Source organism: Alosa pseudoharengus, unplaced genomic scaffold, assembly GCF_046254945.1.
Source record: "Alosa pseudoharengus isolate Yale_2024_CS ecotype anadromous, Long Island Sound unplaced genomic scaffold, YU_APseudo_1.1 YU_APseudo_1.1_scf_5, whole genome shotgun sequence".
Classification (NCBI taxonomy): domain Eukaryota; kingdom Metazoa; phylum Chordata; class Actinopteri; order Clupeiformes; family Clupeidae; genus Alosa; species Alosa pseudoharengus.
The window spans coordinates 14,084,325-14,092,948 of NW_027468837.1; the positions used below are offsets into that span (position 1 = coordinate 14,084,325).

An 8,624-nucleotide genomic window follows, 5' to 3' on the forward strand; every position below is an offset into this window, starting at 1 on the left:
TACCACGTAAGTGTAATGTTGTTTGGAACTGTAGAAGAGGTATAAAAATAGCGTTTTGTAGCGGCGAAATGACTTGCCCTGGTCACTTCCAGGCTAACGAGTTTTGACTAAAAAACACATCCGGGGTTTTGACTCAAAACACATCCGAATGACATGATTTTGATGTCAACTCAACGTATGTACTCCAAATCATCCTTAAATTGATCTAAAGTGCATTTTACTCCGGATAATTCCTTTAAATAACATGATGTATTATTGTTTTTAAAAATGGAGATATAGCGTTTTGGAACCAAATTCTTCAAATTTACACAAAATACCAGTTAGCTTTGCCCTGTCAAAAAACGACTCATGCCTTAATTCTGCTCAGAGGGTATCCAAGGTGCTGAATGTGTTCTGTATCAAAAACGAGAGTAAGTGGATAGAGATGTTTTGACATTGTACTCTGTGTTATAGAGAAATGTGTGTCTGTAGCTCTTTGCCCATCGGTCTACTCCACTATTGTGTCTGGACATCCAGTGTGTGCTCCACAGTTGAAATTGTGAATTGTTGTGACAGTAAATTGAGCATGATGTGTGTGAACATAATGTTTTATTTCGATGTGCTTTTTGTAACGAATGATCCTTTGTAATTGAGATAAGTGAGGGGTGTGTGTCTTTTTAAAAGGCTTTAATGGCTCAGCCTACCTATAATTCAATTGTAGGTGATCCAGTGCATTAGGTGTCGGATATTTGTATGCTTGTTGAAAGGTGTGTGTATATGTGTGTTTGTTTGTATGTCTGTTTGTGTGTGTGTGTGTGTGTATGACAGAGAGAGAGACAGAGAGAGTCTGCGTGTATTTCCAGAAACAATGTGGGATGTGATGTGTATAAAAAAAGTAGATTCAGGGTCAAGTCAACACTAATTAATGTACATATTTAAAGTTTGTACATATTTCTTGACTAACCAGTCTGTAATCTTTTGATTTTGATTGTACATCCTTTTATGTGCAAGATTGGCTTACCTCAGAATCACATATTTGAACTCATGTTCCAACTAAACGTCATATGTACATTCAGTACTAAAGATCACATATAAGATTATAAGTAGGTTAACTTCATACACATGATGTGAAATGACAAATAACATTGTACTTAAGTCAGTGACTGTACTGCTCACATTTCAGTGAGTGCCACTTATCATTTGATATCTCTACGTAATGAATAATGTTGTTCTGTGTTGCTCATTATATGTATAATATATGAGAATAATAGGGATAGAATGTGATGGTGTTGTTTGACTTGTGACAGTGAAACAGCGAAGCAAACAGATGAAAAACAAAAAACAAAAGTGATGTGGTAAACCAGAGGTTCAGACTCATCTGACACCCAGTTACACAGGTGTAACACCTTTGAATCCTGAGAGAAAGAAGAGAGAACAAGTACAAAACAAGACAGCCAAAGGCCTGTATATACTTTTGTAAGATGGTTATGAATGTGGTGGCTGACAAAACAATAAGGTTAAAGGGGACTGCAGGTAGAGATATTTTTTATAGCATCTGCGATCTGGGTATCGCAGGGTTAAATGCAGTATGTTGGATTTAACGACACACCATGTTTCTTTGTGAAATAGACGCACATCCAAAGCCCATGCACTGCATGCACTCACGTGATGTTGCAATTATTATAGTATCTCCACTGTGCTGTTTTCTTGTATGTAAAGAATGTCTGTTTCAATAAATCTGACAGATATCCTCTTTGCAATTGTGTGGCTTTTGTTGCAACAGGAGTGATACTCGGGCTGCATAGAGGCAGTATGCTCAGTGTGACTAAAGAGGGAGATATCAGAGAGACTATCTATGCGCTGAAATGGCTGTTAGTTTAAGTTTGTGGGCTGAACAGAGCACTGTGAGAGAGCGATCACTCTCGCTGAGAAAACGTGCTTCCTGCTGTGTGGGCTGTAGCTTCGGGGAGAGGGAGAATCAGAAGAGCGCGGCAACTTATACAACAGGCCACAACACAGACACGCACTAATGCACACATGAACACAGACACACTCACATGCAAATCCTCCCTTCTCTCCCTCACCTCATACATAGCCTATCTCTCTCATACACCCACACAGACACACACACACACGAGATAATGATAAAGATAACAATAACTAAGATAAAGATAATGATTTTCCAACTCTAACATATGAAAATCACAATTCAAATTTTCAGTAATGGATTTGATCTGAATGTTCAACCATATTTCAGATACTAGCTGATTTGTGTCACATCTGTCTCCATGGCCGATCCACGGGCCTCCCTAATAATAGCCATATCCATCAGAGTCATTTGCTCTCAGGATACTGAATTCAGACAGAAAAACATGAAAATCACTCAGCAATCAAAGCTAAACATGACAGGTTTACTGTAAACCAAGGCTTTGAACCGGTTCATGGAACGAAAACGAAAACCAGAAACTTTTGCCATTTTGCTACAGTAGGAACAGAAACAAAACCAGAAACTTTATGATTATTTTATGTTCTGGTAGTGGTAACCGGTTAATACCGGTTCCTTTTTTGTTCCTGGGAAGTTTTGTGTCCAAGTTTTGTGTCTTCAGTGAAATGGTGAGGGTCACCACCTGTCATTCAATGAATGCATGGAGAGTGCAGAAAGACAGAGCTTGCCACGAGCAGGCAATCAAAAGGCCTATTGAGTCTCCAAATCTCAATGATTTCATTTCACCTGTTTTCTCTTTTTACTAGGCCGTGACGAACATTGTTGGAAAAATCTAGCATTAACATTAAGGCTACAGCTTTAATTTATTTGGATAAACATAATAGTCCTCATTTTGGCATTTAGACAATATGAAGGCATCCAAGAATCCAATATTACAGTACCCACCAAAAATATACTTTTTTTGTTTGACCAGGAAACTATTTAGGCTAAAGGCTATATGAAGACACTGGTGCAGCTTGTATAAAGCAGAGGCCTAGTGTTTGTTTGCTGTAGGATCGAGTCTTGTTGTGACTATTAATAGCCGTTTTGAAAGCATACGTATATTTTTTTCCGACACCTGACATGGAACGTTATTAACCGGTTCTGGAATAATATTTTTTGTTCTAACCGGTTCGGGAACGTCAATTTTAGGGTGGGTACCAAAACCGGAAACGTTAAAATACTGTTTCTGTTCAGAACGAACCAATTGACAAAAAAATCTGGTTCAAAGCCCTGCTGTAAACAGATCTTCGATTCATGTCAGCTAGTGCGCAATTACTTCATCTTCCTGTGACCTTGATGACCCCTGATCAGATGCATCTGTAGGTAGTGTCCGGAGGATGTCAGAAGAATCACGATGACGAGATGTTTTTTGGCCAGATTGTTTTCCGTAGACAACCGCAAGAGTGCACGAGGTGAGTTTTTTTCAAATGCAAAATATCTGTCAAGGTTTTAGAAGTGTTGGTGTAGGTAGGCTACTTGTAGGCTTCTCTCAAGCCGAATAACTGCAACACAAGGTAGGCCTACGTTATTTTAATTTATAATATAGAGTATGGTTAGATTATTGCACAAAATAGAAATATGAAGAGATAACGTTAGCTAACCTTAGTCAGTCCTCACCCAAACATTTTGGAATCTGCTTTTCCACAAGGTGCGTGCTTGTAAATAGGCCTAGTGTCAGACTTTGATATGTAACTGATTCATGCCAGATGAATGTTATTTGTCTGAAAATCCTGTCACTGTAACGTTAATTTATCACACTTGAAGCTCTTTAAGCTAGTTGCCAATCAATGAATGTGACCTTGAAAATGTGGAGTTTAACTTTAGCTTTGTCAACTAAAGCTATAACAAATTCTCAGAGTGGAATCATAAATAAGGGGTAGCTGTGCATAATAGTTCAAAACGTTATTTCCACTGACGTAAATGTTACATGTCAATAAAACACTGGTCAACTGTCACGATTAGGCCTCTTTTGAATCGTCATTAATTAAATATCACTCAAATAGGAGTTTGGTGCCCCCAAGAGGTTTATAGTGGAAACAAAAATACTGTCAATCACATTTGAAATGCATTGTGGGAATGCTGTTGTACAAGCCGAAATAGCTCAGTTGGGAGAGCGTTAGACTGAAGATCTAAAGGTCCCTGGTTCGATCCCGGGTTTCGGCAAAGTAGCCGGAGTGCATCCTTTTGCACTCGTGCAAAAGAATAGTTTTGCCATAGCGGTTCAGCTGACGCGAGAGAGAACAGCCATGTCAGAGTTATGTAGAGATACATGGCTGTAGAGACCGACATGGCTCTGTCCTATGTGCCGACAGAAAATTCGAAAACAGAATTTGTCACTGTGATCAGTTAAGTTATAAAGATAATCAACAATTGATCAGCAATCAGCCTATTCTCCGACGCGCAGCGGAGGGGTCTTGTTCCGCCCTGAAGGGACTTATTTTCACAGTAATGACCGGCGTTCTATACATTATCCCGCTTATTATACGGCTACTTGCCAAAACGAAATAATAAACTCCCCACGATATGACTAGCCTACATGACTAGCCTATTTGTTACCGTTCATCGTGGCATTTGCTGAGAAACAAATAGTTCGCAACACACGCTGCTGAACTTGAATCAAACATTCTTTAGCAGTGGCGCCTGCAGCTGTACGGCCGTACGCACTGTGCGTACCTTCAAGCTCCGCGGGGGGAGAGAGAGAAAGAGAGAGAGAGAGACGCGTTTAGAAGTTTGTGTGTGATCGGGGGCGGGGCAGGGATGGGGTTTGCGATAGAGAGACCCAAGGGCGCGGGAAGGGGGGTGCTGAGGGTGCTGCAGCACCCCCTGCTGGCAGGAGATAGATTTTTAAAAATGATTATAATGTTTTTTAAATAATTACTAATTCGCTATCTGACATTATTTATATGTTTGTATGTGAAATGATGAGTCAAATAGCAAAAAAGGGTTATAGTGGGGGGCCTTAAGCACATAAATAGGTTGTTTCGCGCAATTTCTTCTAAAAGCGCCAAATTTGGCACAGATGTAGGTCAAGTTATACTGAAATGATTTAGCTAGGGCGCCGGAGCCAGAGACCCTCGGGGCCAAGATGGCAGCCAATCCAATATGGCCGCTGCCCGAAAAGAGTTCCGACTAGATTTTTAACCACATGAGCTACAAAAACAAACTTGATGTCTTTTTCAACTTAATTGATCATGGGAAACACATTGGAATGTTTATATTTATGACCCAGTATATCTGGACAGCTTAATCCTCCAATTCCAATATGGCCCCTGTCCAAAAAATCAGTTTTGACTGTAGTTATACCCCATTGTTTGCGCCAATTTATCTACAAGCACCAAATTTGGCACAGATGTAGCTTAGGTCATACTGAAATGATTTAGCTAGGGCGCCACAGCCAGCGACCCTTGGGGCCAAGATGGCAGCCAAATCCAATATGGCCGCTGCCCGAAAAGTGTTCCGACTATAACTTTTGAACCACATGAGCTGCAAATACAAACTTGATATCTTTTTCAGCTTAATTGATCATGGGAAACACATATAAATGTTCATCTTTATGACCCAGTATATCTGGACCCCTTAATCCTCCAATTCCAATATGGCCTTACACCCCATTGTTTTCGCCAATTTATCTACAAGCACAAAATTTGGCATGGATGCAGCTGAGGGCATACTGAAATGATTTAGTGAGGATGCCAGAGCCAGTGGCCCCTGGGACCAAGATGGCTGCCAAATCCAATATGGCCGCCACCTGAAAAGGGATTACTGTAGGCTGCATATTTTGAACCAGATGAGATACAATACAAATGTAAAATTAAAAAATATTTCACCTTTTCTGGCTATGGGAAACACAAAATATTTATGATTGGGTATATGTGGACCCTCAAAGTCCCCAAATGCAATCTGGTGACTGTCCGAAAAAGGGTTTTGACTACAACTTTTGAACCGAATAAGCTACAGATGAAAACTATTTTTTTTACCATGACCACACATTAAATGACCTAAGCTTTCTCAAAAAATAGAGTCTGCTCTGACCCTTCTTTGGAGCAGCCGTGGCCTACAGGTTTGCGTTTCGGACTTGTAACCGGAGGGTTGCCGGTACGAACACCGACCAGTAGGAACAACTGAAGTGCCCTTAAGCAAGGCACCTAACCCCTCACTGCTCCTCGAGCGCCGCTGTAGCAGGCAGTTCACTGCGTCGGGATTAGTGTGTGCTTCACCTCATTGATTGTGCACTTTGTGCTGAGTGTGTTTCACTAATTCACGGATTGGGTTAAATGCAGAGTCAAATTTCCCTCACGGGATCAAAAGAGTATATATACTTATGTATACAGCCTCAGTGTTGTACCTCCAATCCAGTTTATTGTCTATAAGAACCCGCACATATTTGTAGTTCTCAACAACTTCCTCACCCAGTAATGAAATGGTATTTAGCTCAGGCCTGGCCCTACAAAAGTCCACCACCATTTCCCTTGTATTAGCCACATTCAAGACAAGGTGGTTGTTTCTGCACCATGTCACAAAGTGGTCCACCAGTTGCCTGTACTCCGTCTCCTCACCATCACTGACACACCCCACAACTGCAGTCTGTGAACTGTCTGAGAACTTCCGCAGGTGACATGACTCAGAGTTGTACTGGAAGTCTGAGGTGTACAGTGTGAAAAGAAAAGGAGACAACACAGTCCCTTGTGGTGCTCCTATGCGACTGACTACCTGTTCAGACACACACCCTTTCATTCTCACAACCTGTGGTCTGTCAGTCAGGTAATAAGTAATCCATGAAGTTGTGGAGGTGTCTACTTGCATCCTTCAAAGCTTGTCACGTAGCAGCATAGTCTGTATGGTGTTAAAAGCACTTGAGAAATCAAAGAACATGATCCTCACAATACGGCCAGCCCCTGTCCAGGTGAGAGTGTGTTCTATGAAGCAGGTAGATTAAGGCATCCTCCACACCCACCTCTGGACGGTATGCAAATTGTAATGGGTCCATGTACTGTAGTAGTCACCTGTGGTCTCAGAAGATGACCAACAACAGTGTTTAGCCAACTACTTCCTTTCCTACCAACTTCCTTCCTAACCAGGTGTACTTTTTTCCATAAGTGTTTTGTTCTTATGACTACAATTGTGAGAGAGATCACGAGAATGAGAATTCATGAGAGAGCAAACAGTTATTGTATGCACATCCCACCTTCTGGCAGGTGCAGGACAAATTAAAACTTACTCAATTGAAAAAATATAATGTCCGCAACACTGCTTTTGACTCCCATATATTTAATGCACAGCAGGCAACGTTTCGACCCTGCTGGGTCTTCTTCAGGCAAAAATTCATGAGAGAGACCATGAGAATTCTGTTGTTGTTTTTATGTTATTGCTGTTTTTTTTATATGCTAAGCAAACCTTTGAAGAGTTTTGGACAAATTGACTATCTATTATTCTCTTAGATAGTCTATTCTATTGTCTTATTCTTTTAACAATTTGACATACTATAAATATTGCCTTGCAATAATAATTGTGTCTTATTCTTTCTTATATGATTACATTTCGAAATGTATTCACCTGTGGTACACTGAAAGCATTTCACTTTTATAAGGAAATTAATCCACATTGAGAATAACCTTCAAAGCTGTGGTAAAAAAAGATTTTCAACCAAAGTCTTGAAAAGAATACAGGTTCCAGACTGACACAAGCATACATATAAATATGCCAATGGACTTCCTGTGGTCAATAAACTAAAAATAAACACAACATCCTCATTCGTAGCGCATTTGGTTCAAAATTTGAAGCCAAAACCCTTTTTCGGACAGCCATATTGAATTTAGGGAATTTGGCGCGTCATGATATACCCAATCATAAATGTAAGTATTCCTATGGGTTTCCCATCATCAAAAAAGGTAAAATAGACATCAAGTTTGCATTTGTATCTCATCTGGCTCCAAAGCTATAGCCGAATCCCTTTCAGGCGACAACCATTTTGGATTTGGCTGCCATGTTGGTCTCAGGGACCACTGGCTTGGGCGGCCTGGCTAAATCATTTCATTATTCCCTCAGCTGCATCCGTGGCAAATTTGGTGCTTGTAGATTAATTTGCACAAACAATGGGGTAGGCCCCATACTACAGCCAAAACTGCTTTTTTGGACAGCGGCCATATTAGAATTGGAGGAATAAGGGGTCCAGATGCACCGGGTCATAAATATTAACATTCCTATGTATTCCCCATGATCAATTAAGCTGAAAAAGATATCAAGTTTGTATTTGTAACTCATGTAGTTCAAAAGTTATAGCCGGTACCCTTTTCGCGCAACGGCCATATTGGATTTGGCCGCCATCTTGGCCCCAAGGGTCGCTGACTCCGGCGCCCTAGCTAAATCATTTCAGTATGACCTAAGCTACATTTGTACCAAATTTGGCGCTTTTAGATGAATTTGCGCGAAAATGTGCTTAAGGACCCCCACTATTATGGATAGGTTCGAATATAGGCTACTAAAAATTAACAGTTATAGAGATCAACGTGAACGTGAGTCAGTTAGGCTACTGTAAGAACCGTATAGCTTGGTTTCAGCTATGTGATAGCGATCAAGTGTGTAGCCTAGGCCTACGGTTGATATAGACCTACATATTCTATCCGATTTACACATTCAAAAAAGCATGGATAAGCTGAAA

General features: G+C 40.6%; 1 non-coding gene across 1 annotated transcript; it reads left to right on the top strand.

Moving 5' to 3' along the window:
* The first annotated feature begins 4,056 nt into the window (after positions 1-4,056).
* Positions 4,057-4,129, top strand: trnaf-gaa (transfer RNA phenylalanine (anticodon GAA)). Its single transcript has one exon. It is a non-coding gene; the product is annotated as a tRNA-Phe (tRNA).
* Positions 4,130-8,624: the final 4,495 nt, after the last annotated feature.